General features: G+C 35.9%; 1 protein-coding gene across 1 annotated transcript in view; it reads left to right on the forward strand.

Annotated features, from left to right (window-relative positions):
* The first annotated feature begins 375 nt into the window (after positions 1-375).
* Positions 376-15,271, forward strand: part of LOC139767082 (protein CEPU-1-like) — a 283,063-nt gene continuing 268,167 nt past the window's right edge. The window contains exon 1 of the mRNA XM_071696053.1: positions 376-536. The gene's annotated coding sequence lies outside the window, so the exon portion shown is untranslated. The remainder of the gene's footprint in view (positions 537-15,271) is intronic.

A 15,271-nucleotide genomic window follows, 5' to 3' on the forward strand; every position in this document is an offset into this window, starting at 1 on the left:
GGCTAACAAGTCAGTGCACACACACATACACACACACACACACACACACACACACACACAACACACACACACACACACATTACTATTCATTTAGTCATTTCAGTAACGCTAAATAATTAAAATGATCTGTACACATATTAACAAATTAATATATAGTGTTCTTTGTACATCTCTAATCACAACCCTCAATTCAAAGCTATGCATATTGGAAAGCCAATAGTAATATGTTATTTCACGTATGGAAAACATCTGTCCCTGAGATGATTACCAGGTCACTGTTTTCGGTGTGGCCCGCACGGGAGAGGGAGGAGTGGTCGACTAGGGGTGTTGGCCCGTGTGGAGGTTCAGTCTTCCTCCGACCTTGGTGGTGTCCGGACGCGGCCGACGCTCCCGTTACCATCTCGTGACAACCTCGGCACTTCATAGTCTTTTTTTTTTTGTTGTTGTTGTCTTAACTTAAAAACTTCTGCCGTCGCTGGTGTGCCAACTTAAATGAGTGTTGACGCTAAGTGGTAGTTATGTAGTTGAGGTGGCAGGTACGCTAATAGCTATCATTAACTAATGACAAGTTATGATTACATATATATATATAATATATATATATATATATATATATATATATATATATATATATATATATATATATATATATATATATATATATACTTTGTCTGAACGCAGTGAAATGGTGCTGACAGCGGCGAACCACTTCGATGCTCCTAAAAATACTAAATTAGTAAGAAAAAATACTGAAAGATAATCGTTTTTCAACAACTATTCCACAAACTGTGATTTGCGTAAATGTTACATTTATTTACGTCACATGAGATGACAGTTTCCAGTCTGTGGTGGGAAAGGCATTACATGGTCGCTGAGACTTCCGATTAAATTGTAAAATAGCGAGTGTAATTAAGGTATAATGACCCTCGCATCTCGGTGATAGTAATTGCTTTGTAACGGTTTTAAAGAGGGCAAGTCTAGAGGTATATATATATATATATATATATATATATATATATATATATATATATATATATATACTTCTTCATACTTTTCTCGTCATTGTTATCAAATTGGTGAGATCTGAAGCTTTCTACCAAGGGAAAGCGACGTATATTACAGAACTGAATACGCTTTATGACTAGCAGCGAAGATCAACAGGGTCGAACAGTTTTGTTAAACAATATGGCTGGGGAACTATAACATACAAAGCGATATATGGTTAAGGAAATGTCTAATGCGATTCGTTGCTGTTATGTTATAGTGCATTATGCAATTAATAAACCAAGACTACGTATGATTTCTGACATGCGTCCACCTCTCACAACACGACCCTTTGCAAAGGTTTATCAGGGATGACTGAGCTGCTGAAGAGCGTTGAAAAAAAATAACTGAGCGACAATGAAGGTACCTGGAGATGAAAAATGTGGAAATTGGAGTGAACTCGGGAGACCTCATTTCGCTACTGCCCTAACATTTATCTTCTTCTCTTTTTTTCTTTTTTTTTGGCACCCATTCGCAAATTGCTATTTGTGTTACAAGCAAAGTTTTGTCTTTGTCTAAATCAGCATTTGCATTCCCCGCTGTTATGTTAGGGAATAGAATACTACTCTAAGGGATTATGATTGTTTGACCTTCCATGTCTGGACCATTGTAGTCTGGCTTCTCAAACCTTATCAGTGGGTCAGGTGATATGGTTCTGGTGTGTACCTAATTCTAATAAGGATTTTCTGGCTAGAGCAATTCATAGAATTGCTTGAATGTTGATGTACTTAGCTATAGATATTGTGTTCTCTTATGTGTAAAAAGATGAGGAAAGAAACGAAAGAAAAAGAAGAGAAAAATCTGAAAAAATTAGTTCTGTTTTTACGTATTGTTCAATTACTTTGCTCTTATTCATATTGGTTTCAATATGTTTGCATTCTCTGCTTTTATCAGGAGTGTTTCGTATTAGTATAATAGCTTTTGGTATCATTTATATTATTATAATTATTGTCTTTATTATAATTATCATCATAATTATTACTAGTATTATTAGTATTATTATCATTATTATTATCATCATTATTTTCATTATTAGTATTACTATTATTATTATTATTATTATCATTATTTTATAGTTATTATTATCATTATTATCATCACTACTATTATTACTATTATCGTCATCGTTATCATTATCATTACTATTATCATCATTATCATTATCATTGTTATAATTATCTTATTATCAATAATATTATCATTAGTAGTATTAGTAGTAGTAATAATGATATTAGTATTTGTAGTAACAATGCCAAAACGTATTAGAAAGCCCAGTGCAATTGACCACAAAAGTGTAAAACTCCCCTCCCGCTCAATACAAATAGGTAAATACAAATACGTGGAATACGTTCGTATGTATGAGAAAAAAGTTTTGCTTTCAGTGTGTGTGTGTTTGTGTGCGTGTATGTGTGTGTGTGACTTTCGTGTGGAGATTGCATGAGAGAGAGAGAGAGAGAGAGAGAGAGAGAGAGAGAGAGAGAGAGAGAGAGAGAGAGAGAGAGAGAGAGAGAGAGAGAGAGAGAGAGAGAATCTTTTGATGTGTGTGTGTGTGTGTGTGTGTGTGTGTGTGTGTGTGTGTGTGTGTGTGTGTCTTAAATATTCTAAGGATTATTTGTGTGAAAATTGCCAGATATTAGGTACGTAACTCCTCTCGCTTATACAAAAAAAAAAAACTAACCACCTTCACCTTTGTTGAATATAACCTTATCAGTTTATGAAGAGAAGTCACAGATGTTTTCCAAGATTCGTAAACCAGGAGAATGGAAAAATAATTCTTAAAGTACGTAAATAATCCTCAGAATAACATAAACTCTTAAAGTAACAAAGCAAAAGTGACTCGTTTTTGTAAACATCTCTCCTTATCATATTATCATCGTCACAAGTCTATTTCATTATCCATATCTTTAACTTTCATTTTTGAGAGAATTCGTCTATACGTAGATTATTTTTTTCACATTTTTTTATGAAAACTTAGAGAGTTATGATGATACCTGTGGCATGTAACCATATCACTAAAGTTACGTATCGTGTTTGTTTATGAGTTAACAGTCACTACATTCATCTGAAGGGCAACCAAACTCACGGAAGATGTTATACTTTAGTGCTTTTGTATTTATGGATCTTGATATATGATAACCGAAGACAGTGCAGTTCTATCTTTGGATATATTTAAGTCACATTAATATATTCAAGTCATATAAACTTCCATGAAAATGACCCCCTTCCCCTTCACTACCTTTTGACTAACCAGATCACCTGTACTTTAACACTGTTGTGTACGTCATCTTTACATGTACATTGTCGTGCCTTTCGTCGAACCTTAGCTTACATTTGCGCCTCAGCATTGACGGCCACCATTCTACCTACACCTTAAAAGAAAATATTTGCCTAACCCTTGCATGTATTTAACTAACACCAGAGCTTAAATCTTAGCTCATCTTTGCTCACACTTCATCCTAGAATACCTTCAAATTACACCTAAACTTTTAACCTTTCTCCCAAACCTTCACTTAACACCTTCTCGTGAGCCAACGCGACCAGTAAAGTAAATTACAGGAATTACCTTCGGATTTTCAAGCCTTTTAAAGCATGATGGACAGGACAAGTTTCTAATGATGGACTGTGATAGAATCTTGTGTGAAGTGTGTTTTACACACATCATCACATCCACTTGTGGCGCGTGTTTCGATGATATGAGCCATGAGACTGGATCACGGAATGACCCATGAGTAATATCCCTTTTACTTGGAATGAACTATGATTCGTTAAATTGTTCTTTCGTATAGTAAAGAAAAATCTTTAACGTTAACATCTTGTTCGTGTGTCTGTTCGGGGTCGTCCGACTGACGGTTGACAAGTCGAAGTATTTCATGTAGAAGTTCCTGTAGTATGATCGTGGTCCTATCATAATGACCTGTTGATCGTGGTCTATCGTAGTGACCTGACCCAAGAGGTATGAAGGGAGAGAGAGAACAGAGTTGCATCATGATTATGTCACCATTGTTATCAAGGGGGCAATACTGTTGACCTGGAAAACGTCCAGAGAACGCTCCTCACTGACTTGTGGTATGACGCGGGTCTTATGCAGTCTCAGCTATTGCGATCTGTGATTAATCATTTGTTGTTGTGCTTCGTATTCCTCTTTCGTTATTGCTAACGCGGGAAATGACGATATATATATATATATATATATATATATATATATATATATATATATATATATATATATGCTTTTTTATACTATTCGTCAATTACCGCGTTAGCGAGGTAGCGTTAAGAACAAGGGATGAGCCTTTGAGGGCATATCCTTACTTGGCCTCCTTTTCTGGTCCTTCTCTTGGAAAAGTGAAAACGAGAGGGAATTTCCAGCCTCCCCCTGCTCCATCCCCTTTTAGTCGCCTTCTACGACACGGAGGGAATACGTGGGAAGTAATCTTTCTCCCCTGTCGCCATGGATAATATATATATATATATATATATATATATATATATATATATATATATATATATATATATATATATATATATATATATATATATATATATTCATACATTGGATTGGATTAGTCTTAAGACGCTTACTGAAGAGCTTTCGAGAGATTCAGCCAGTAAAATCTTCGAACCACACACAGTCTTGTGGTCTGAAAGGCGCCATAGGAAGTACGTGTATCATTAACTCTACTGAAGCCGCTTCGTTAGTGAACCCAGAGGTAATAAATTGCTATTACATCCACCGGGCGTTGAGGATACCTGAGCATCATAATATTCTATATTTCCCTCACTTGCTCATAATAGTTATAGGAAAAGTAACGGAACCTCTTCATGGTAACAATCTCATGAGGTCTGCAAACCACAGTTCCGGTGTTTCAAACACAGTCCTGACCTTTGTCTTATAACGGGCCAACAGGGACTGTAACACGCTCAAGAAAGGTATGTGTCATTTTGTGGTTTTGGGGTTTTTTTATTGTATTAGATAAGTTCGTATTTCTATCGAAGGTACTACAGGTTACATGAGGTTGGATTCCATGATTCGATGAGTTTGTGAAACATTTTTCTCTGTATGAAGTCTTTTGAACGGAGAGACACAGGAGTTCGAAGCTCCTATGAGTAGGTTCGGGCGACGTTGCGCTGAGCCCATGTTGTTGTCATTGTTGTTGTTGTTTTTGTTGTTCACTGATGTGAAGAACAAAAAAACTTTAATCAAAAAACAGCATCTTTCGTTACCTTAATACCTACTCGGCGTTTTTCCTTCCTGTAAGTCTTATAAAACGTATTGCATTTCTCGTTTACTTGACTCTTTTGGTTTCTTTGACTCCGAACGAAATCCATCAACATTCACACAATGTAATAAGTTTTGGTTTACGGCGCTTGAAAAGGAGAAGAAGGCATCAACCTGTCATTTCTCATCCAGATTGAGGAATCAGATACCTTTTTACAGAAGTGAAGCCTTTGTACTGTCAATGGCCAGGCAGGATTCAGCACAATACGTGGTTCTCTTCGTCACTGACAGACACTAGGAAGAGAGTTCTACGCTCGCAGGGCTCCGTCTCCTGATCTTACTATGTCATTTAAAGAGCCTTTTAGACCTTTGTAAACTAATTACCATTCACTGTCTCACTGGTTACCTTATCTCGGCCGTCCACCGCCCTAAACTTGGGCTTTCCAGAATCCACTCTAACACGGACCTCCGTCGCTGGCGTCGCTTTCCATGAAGCATTCACCAGTCTCCAGGGGTGTAGCGCATGGGTCTGAATCCTGGTTGCGTTAGTCGGTCCACAGTCAACCCAGCTATTCATCCTAATTTAGGAGTTGGTTGATAGAATGGGTACCTGACTTATGCTCTGTGTGTGTGTGTGTAAGAGAGAGAGAGAGAGAGAGAGAGAGAGAGAGAGAGAGAGAGAGAGAGAGAGAGAGAGAGAGAGAGAGAGAGGTATATTTTCTCTCGTGTTCTTCGTTTGTGAGAACACGACCAACTTAGACTCTCATGGTTTGAAAAAAAAAATATCCAAGCTAGATATTTATCCGTAGAAAAAAAAATGGAAATTATTCTCCTGTTGTTTAGAAGGTCCAAAAGGTCAAGGACCAGGTTAAGGGTCACTTAGGCTGGGGGAATGGTGCTCCCAGTAGCCTTGTTAAAAACATCTCACGCTCCAGTGGAGGAAGAGGATCCTACATAAGTCTTTTTATACTTTGCCTCGAGTTTACTCCAGCCAAGTACTGGGAGCATAAGAACACACGAACACAGCTCTAGGCCAGATAGGTAAGGTGTTCGATTCGGATTCAAGAAGAGATCCTTACTGATGACAATTCATTGGTACGTCCCCCAGGCATCAGTTTTAGTCACCTTACTTGAGTAAATATGTAGGTAAGAGAGAGAGAGAGAGAGAGAGAGAGAGAGAGAGAGAGAGAGAGAGAGAGAGAGAGAGAGAGAGAGAGAGAGAGAGAGAGAGAGAGAGAGAGAGAGAGAGAAAGAGAGAGAGTGTACACCAACGAATTACCGGTATAATTTCAGGACTGAGAAACAAATCCTATGTAAACTATCTAGAGGATCTAAGTCTTTCTAGTTTAGAAGAAAGGCTAAATGGCGACTTTGAGTGAGACTCAAAAGAATCGGAAGCTTTGACAGTGTTGGTCTAAGCAGCTATCAAAAGCTAGATCGGCCTAACTTCACGTGTAGCAATGGACGCAGATCGTGGACACAGGACTGTGTGCTTTTGAATTAGGCAAAGTTCTTTTTTTTCCTCGTCAAGACTTTTGACAGGTCGTGAAATGATTTTTTACCAGAGAGCGGAATGGAAGGTAACGCCATGGGTACGATCAAGAAAAGACTTAACAAATATGAGCTTCTGGTGTACGAATGACTTAGCGTCACTGTTGATGACAAGCAACCTCGTAATGGTCCTCCGTTGTTTTGATCTCGTCTCTTAACCACAACCAGCCTCGGACGAATCCAACGGTCTGTCTTTGTTTACCTTCCTTTGAACTTCCTCTTTTTCAGGATGCTCGTGGTGACGCATCACAGGTAGAAAGTAAACAAACTGCAAGTGGTGTACACAAGCAAGATCTTTTTCTTAGTCTTGTTTCATTTTTCTTTCAAAAAAAATTACAAAAAAAAGATTTTTCACATCTTTGAGACCTTACTCAGAATCGATGTGATATTGGCTGTTTGATCGTGGCAACTTCAGGTCGTTCCTTGTTTTATAACATGGTAATGTCTTCATATGTGGCTAACCTTAAAAAGGTTATTGTTCCAAGACCATAAAAAGACGACCAAATTGAGAATTTCACTGGCATTTGGAGATCTAGTAGTTTCATACATAACAGCCCTCTCCCACCAAGATATACATACATATATATATATATATATATATATATATATATATATATATATATATATATATATATATATATATATATATATATATATATATATATATATCTCTCTCTCTCTCTCTCTCTCTCTCTCTCTCTCTCTCTCTCTCTCTCTCTCTCTCTCTCTCTCAGTGGACCAATCGCACACCCCACTTTGTCCTATGCTCTATCACCTAAGACCTACGCCTACCACCACAGTGGAGAGATCTCATTATTACTCAGCTTGAGAGACGGTTCTTCAACGTGGTGTTGTTGTCCCTTTCATCATCCATGATCCGTTTCCCTTCCATGTTCCTAACACTTCAGTTAGGTGTTGGTGGTGTGAGGTGGCTGGCCAGGATGCGCAGTGGGAAAGAAACGAGATCATCTGACGTCACACACAATGATTTTCTTTTTTTTTTTAGTTATCTTTTAAATCCTAATATACTCCTTTTGCTATGTGAGACGCCTGAAAAAATCTGGAGGTCTCATGTCTTGAAAGGAGAGAAATGTAATGCCAAATAGCAAAATGATTCGCAGATGAAGATATATATATATATATATATATATATATATATATATATATATATATATATATATATATATATATATATATATATATATATATATATATATATTTTTTTTTTTTTTTTTTTTCTCATACTATTTGCTATTTCCTGCGTTAGCGAGGTAGCGTTAAGAACAGAGGACTGGGCCTTTGAGGGAATATCTTCACCTGACCCCCTTCTCTGTTCCTTCTTTTGGAAAATTAAAAAAAAACGAGAGGGGAGGATTTCCAGCCACCCGCTCCCTCCCCTTTTAGTCGCCTTCTACGACACGCAGGGAATACGTGGGAAGTATTCTTTTTCCCCTATCCCCAGGGATAATATATATATATATATATATATATATATATATATATATATATATATATATATATATATATATATATATATATATATATATATATATATATATATATATATATATATATATATATATATATATATATATATATATATATATATATATATATATATATATATATATATATATATATATATATATATATATATATATATATATTTTTCTCTTGTGCCTCCCCTGATGATGTGATTATTACACGAAAGTGTACTTGGGAACTTTTCATGTTTCGTTTTCCCCGTCGACTCATAGGAATATATATATATATATATATATATATATATTGAAAATTTTTTCGCCCACGTCTGTCGTTAAGATTTGCGACGTCACTTATTTTTCTTTACTCCTCTTCTTTCCCTATTCTTGGGAAAAGAAGAAGGGAAAAAAAAATAGATCTTCCCAACTACCCCGAGACAATGAGGAATGTCCAGGTAAAAATCTAGTCTTGCGTCTTATGGAACTTATGGCCAAGACTAATGTTTTCCACGTAAATCTTTCTCTGTACACTTTTTTTTTCCCCCCTGCAGCCTTGCGCCAATTATCCTGCCAGTATTTTTCAAGACTCGTAGGAAAAAAAAAAAATGGATGTTAATTATAAAGGAGAGTTCATAAAGGTTTTACAAGCTGTGTATGTATATCATATTCCCGCCCTTCATGTCTGTGCAGCAGTCTGCTTCTCCTGTCTACTTGGTGTTTGTATTCCACTCTTTTGGAATGCCACGGAAACAGTGTATCGGTAGACCACGTAACCAAACAGTGAACAAAGATCAAACCAAATCGAATCAGATACCATTAAAGTTTAGCTAATGGTATTTGATCATAAATGGTCGTCAATGGTTTGATAGCATACATCATTATACTTTAATCATGATATCTGATCTTCATTGATCGTTAATAGTTTGATAACATATATCATTAAAGTTTATTTATGCTATTTGATCATTACTGGTCGTCAATAATTCGATACCAGTTACAGTTTCATTTATAGGAAATTAGAATTGAACAAGAGAAAGAGGTCTCTATATTAGTTTGAATAGAGCTGATACATAAACGCCCACACACACACATATACATACATATACATACACAGACTTATACATATATACAATGTACATATTCATACATGCTGCCTTCATCCATTCTCGCCGCCACCCCGCCACACATGACATAACAACCTCCTCTCCCCCAGCACGCGCGCGAGGTAGCGCTAGGAAAAGACAACAAAGGCCACATCCGTTCACACTCAGTCTCTAGCTGTCATGTGTGATTATCATTATCAATATCATTGTTATTATTATCATCATTATTGTTATCGTTACTATAATCATTATTGATATCATTACTACTTTTATCACTATCATTATCATCACCAATGTCATTATTAGTAGAAATAGTAATAGTAGTAGTAGCAGTCGTAGTAGATGTAGTAGTAGTGGTTGCGGTAGTAGAAGTAGTAGTAGTAGTAGTAGTAAGACGGAGGAATCTTCACTTATCCCCCACTGCCCAGACATTGGTTCCAGTGAAAGTTAACTGGATGGTTGCAAGAAGAGATCATGACGTTGGAAGGGTATGTCGTTTTCACACTCCACCGACCAATGTTCTTCTGGGGTTTTCTAGAGAACACAGAGGTAATGGACCAACTAATGTTCCTTATCACAGAGGTTTCCAACCTCATGAATATAGAATGAGACCATGATGATAATGATGATAATCTGCAGAAAGCTGGCTTTTCTTCTTAGATTCTAAGAATCCTTCATTGCACAGAACAGAAAACGGATTTTTCATCTGCGATTCTGAGAGTTCTTCATTACACAGAACTTAAAGATGGAGTAGCATTGTTATCTACAGCAAGCTCAGGGACAGAACGTAGATGTAGGCAAGTCCTTTTTCTTTCATATTCCAGATTTTGGAATGTAAAACGAAGGATGAGAGAGAGGTCTTCCAAACCCTCGTTCTTGCCTCCTATAATACGTGGGCAGTTGTCCAACGTCCTCTACCCCAAGCGATAAGCGCAAATGTGAATCTACGAATAAGAAAGATGGAGAGATGGGGAGATAGTTTTTGTTTGTGGATTGACTTCCAGCGGGAAGGGAAAACTACGTAGTGAGTCAAGCACACAATGCTTATCTCAAATGAGAGATCGGCAAAAGCGAAGTGACAGGTCAGCGTGGTGTTGGCTCTCGGCCGAGCTCTTGAGGTAAGGTACGTGTCAGCTAACCCGAGCGGGTCGGTACGAACAGCTTGTTTACTGCGAGGTAGGAGCGGCCGTGGGAGACATGACAGCGTAGCAAATATAGTCACGTGGTGCTGGAGGTGACCGTGGGAGTGGGTAATGTACGTGGGGTGAGCAGGTCTACTCCCCCACGTACATTCTTCAGGTGTAAAAGACATTTACTAAGACCACGTACACTCTCACGATACGCGTGGCCAGGGCTAGCGATATAGACAGTGTACGTACATGTAATATATAGATATTTCATATACAGCAATATTATAATTTCATTATATCCTTATATAAATGACATATACAGATATGCGTGACATTTCATGAGTCTCTCCGTGATAGCAATCTCTTTCCACTCTGTAAAAATATAAGTGCGTTTCTCTATGTTAAACTCATTTTAAAATTCAGGTCATACTATGATATTATTTCATAGTCAGGATCAAACTCGTAAAAAAGTACACAGAACAGATAGGCAAAATGATTAGCATCTGTGTTATCCAATGGGAACTGAGATTTATGAAAAGTGCGCAACTTTTCAGGTCGCTATATCAACAACAACATGTCAGTTTAGATGGTTCACTTACAACTCTCAGTTGTAATATAATCTGGATTCCATTTTTTTTTAATATAACCTTATAATTCCATGATGATCGACACATTAATCATTACTCATGATAAGATCTCCTCTCCCCCTAACTTCAGAAGCTACAATGGATATACTCATTACTCTACTCACTGCTCTTAAGGTTAGAGATATTAATCAACTTCTAAAGTAATAATCATGATATTAGATTATGAAATCACACTCGCCTGACACAGTATGTTGATGAGTGTGAACAGTACATCACTGTGGTGGTGTTCCTTGTTCATATGGAGGGCGTAGGGTTTCAGTGAAGTAAGTAATTCTATAGCACAGTTATTGCATTGATTTTCAGTGCACAGGAAACCCCTTCAAGTAAAGAAAAAAAAAGAAAATAAGATCGACAGAATGATTAATATTATGTGTAACTTTCCATAGCAATACCGTCATTATCATAAAACAGAATAATTAAATGAATAAATTACTAAATTAACGATTATCAACACCTGTTTGGACATAATGAACAGCATAATAACTTTATGTGTAATTCTAAACATCATAAAGCAAATAAAATGTTTTCCTATGAATTATGAGGGATTTTACGTTAGTCAGACAAATTGCATTTTCTATGAATAAAAGAATTGTTTACATTCATCAGTGACAGCTGAACTGACCTCTGTGGACATATTTTGATAATATTGTTAAAGTATATTTATGGACGGTTAGTCCTGTTTTCTCTAGTGATATGGAATACTGAACAATATCTAGTAGATTAAATAATCATAAATCACAGTAAAATGCGTAAAAGAAATCTTTTATATGAATTGTTGATTTTGGTGTCATATAAATGATATATTTTATGTTCTAATTTGGAAGAACAGTGTTTAGGTTCTTGTATGGCGTAAAATCAAGATTGAATAATAGCTCAAGGCTGTATATATAATCAATGCATCATATGCAGTAATCAAGAAGGAAAGAATCGTATAAGAATTTTCGTAATAGAACTCGTGAATAAGGACGATTCAGTTCGACGCGTCAGGCTGTGTGTTCCCTTGTGTGATGTAGAGATCCAGTCTGTGTGATGCATAGATCCAATACCTCGCTAACGCGGAAAATGGCGAATTGTCTGAAAAAAGAATATATATATATATATATATATATATATATATATATATATATATATATATATATATATATATATATATATCATACAAACCTCCAGCAGTCAGTATCGAACCCGGGACCCCTGTGCAACAGGCGGGAATGCTACCGCACAGGGGTCCCGGGTTCGATCCTGACTACTGGAGGTTTGTATGTTCTATGAAGGTGCGCGTTCCTATGCACTTTGTTCGTATATATATATATATATATATATATATATATATATATATATATATATATATATATATATATAAAGGAGCGTCTAGTCTTCAAAAGGTAATGCCACAATTGTTTATTAAGTTTTCTTTGTCCAGAAATCACGATGGACCTGACTACCAAATGACACTCATGGCCAAATGGTATGGCTCACGTTAATGATCCGGAGCTTCACATGACGCAGTCCCGAATCAGCAGTAATATATTGTTTATTATCTCATTGCACGTAAACTGCGATGTAATGAACGCAATTTAGCTTTTTTGGTGGGGATTATACACATATCTATCATGATTATTCCCTCGAGTGCTAACATTAACATCTGTTAGCAAGGAATGCTGTTTGCAGCGGCATTCTGTAGGGTAGTATTCCAACTTTTATCGAGATCTTTTATAACACGAACCCTCCCAAGGGTTGTACTTTTCCTTGTATGAAGAGTTCTATCATACACTTCATTGGACGAAGTTTGCCACCGGCTGCATTCAGTTCACGAGATTAAGTTAAGATCAAAAGGAGTATATTTTTGCGAGGCCAAACCCTAGTACTGGAGGGGGACTTTACTTCCTATTTCTAATCATAAATGTTGTATAGCCACAACTTTTCCTGTGATTAAAAGAATAGAATGATGGCCTTGTCTGGTGTTAATACGTCGACAATGCAACCCTCACCCTACTCTTGAAATACCAGAATCTGAATACCAGAAGATGTGATATTCAACAACGAAGAGATCCTTACCTGGATACCTTTACGTGTTTTGGTTCTGACGGCTCAAGAACTCTCTCGTTTGGGGCTTGAGGAACCAAACAGCACAGAAGAGAAAAAGTACATAAGTTGAGAACTATTACTTTAGCTCCCGATCATTCTATCAAGAACTTCGATTCTGTTCAGATTTCACAGTAAGTGCGATTAAACCTACGCTTAATAAACATAGATCTGCTATCCAAAAGTTGCAGTGTTGTTATTTAGTGATATCATTAAGTCTTCGCGGGTAATTATGCATGTCCATCAACTCTATGATTATTCGCCACTTGGCGTCTCCTTAATATCTTTGCATAGAATGTTAGGTTCGTATTCATAGCGATAAAGATTTCTATTGCGTTATTTTCCAGATTGTATGTAAGAGGCTTTACATAAAGGGGGGAAAATAATATATGTCTTGCTGACACCTAATTCTTCTCATAATTTCCCCGCATTCGACATGTTGACAAGCCTAGGAAGGGTCTTAAAGTCGAATCTCCCGCTAATTAGTCGTGTTCTCAAGCCTAATGGTAATGACAAGAGTTCATGAACCTAGTAATCCTCTGTACCTCTTTAAGTCACACTATATTGCAAACTATATATGTCCTTCACACTATTTCATATCAAGTTATATTTCCTTCACATTATATGAAGCTATATTTCTTTCACATTGTATCATATCAAGTTATATTTCCTTCACATTATATTAGATCAAGTTATATTTCCTTAACATTATATCATATCAAGCTATATTTCTTTCACACTATAGTATATCGGTATATTTCTTTCATATCATATCAAGCTATATATCTATCACCCTATATCTTATGAAGTATATTTCCTTCATACTATATCATATCAACCTATATTTCCCTTACACTATATCAAGTCATATTTCTTTCACATTATGTTATATCGTTATATTTCTTTCACATTATATTATAGGAGAGAACGAATTTATGAAAAGGTGACAGGCTTTCATAATGGCATTTTCTAATTAGGACACAAAAGAGGGATTTCGGGTAAACAATTTGCTCCAAATTTTGATTTTGTTTAAAATTTCAGTAAAAATACTATTCATTATACTCAGCAAGGTTGTAGGATCTGAGAGTTGTGTATTGGCTAATCACTGTCATTAAATCATGGAGTAATCACAGTTATCCATACATTTCTAAATCATCTTAAGACCTGATAACCTAGTTTTGTACAGAATATCAAGAAAATATAATCTCTCACCTTTCTTTTTGGCCCTTATCATAATCATAATTATAAGTATGATTATAATTATCCACCTTACTACGTGTTCCTGAGTTTGTTTAGAATTTCATAACAGGTAAACGTTAACATGCCTGACGAGGATCAGGTATTTAGGACAACGTTAGTATTTAGAATACAGAGTCGTGTTAGTATTTAGGATATATATATATATATATATATATATATATATATATATATATATATATATATATATATATATATATATATATATATATATATATATATAGATATTTATATATATATATGTATGTATGAATGTATTGACTATTTGTTTTGTTTCTGATCCAAGATTGGACGGTACTCGAATTGCATGACAAAGTTCCTGGTGCCCAATAATAAAAAAAAAAAAACCAGAATGTGTAATTAGCCGTGTAAACTGACTAGGCTTTGGAGTTGTCACAGTAAATCTAAGCTTGATTAGAAAATGTCATCTACTGCGGTAGGTAATGAAAGACGACACCCCGGCGATTTTCTATTTAGAAACACAATGATTATCTCCCTTCCACCTACGATAAAAAAAAATAGGTATGGGCATCTCGTCTCTTCTTAAGGATACTTTATAAGGGGTTTGTTTTAAAAAAAAAATTCCATAATAGGTGGTCTTCATCACGCAAAAAAAAAAAAAAATCTGTGATTTTAAAAAGCTACATTTCAGCGAATTGATAATGTACGACTATTTTTTTTTTTTTTTTGTAAGATGATTTGTAGGTTCGTGTGAAAATAATCTTTTTATAGCCTTTCACACATGTGTTATTTT

The sequence above is a fragment of the Panulirus ornatus genome, chromosome 59 (assembly GCF_036320965.1).
Source record: "Panulirus ornatus isolate Po-2019 chromosome 59, ASM3632096v1, whole genome shotgun sequence".
Lineage (NCBI taxonomy): Eukaryota > Metazoa > Arthropoda > Malacostraca > Decapoda > Palinuridae > Panulirus > Panulirus ornatus.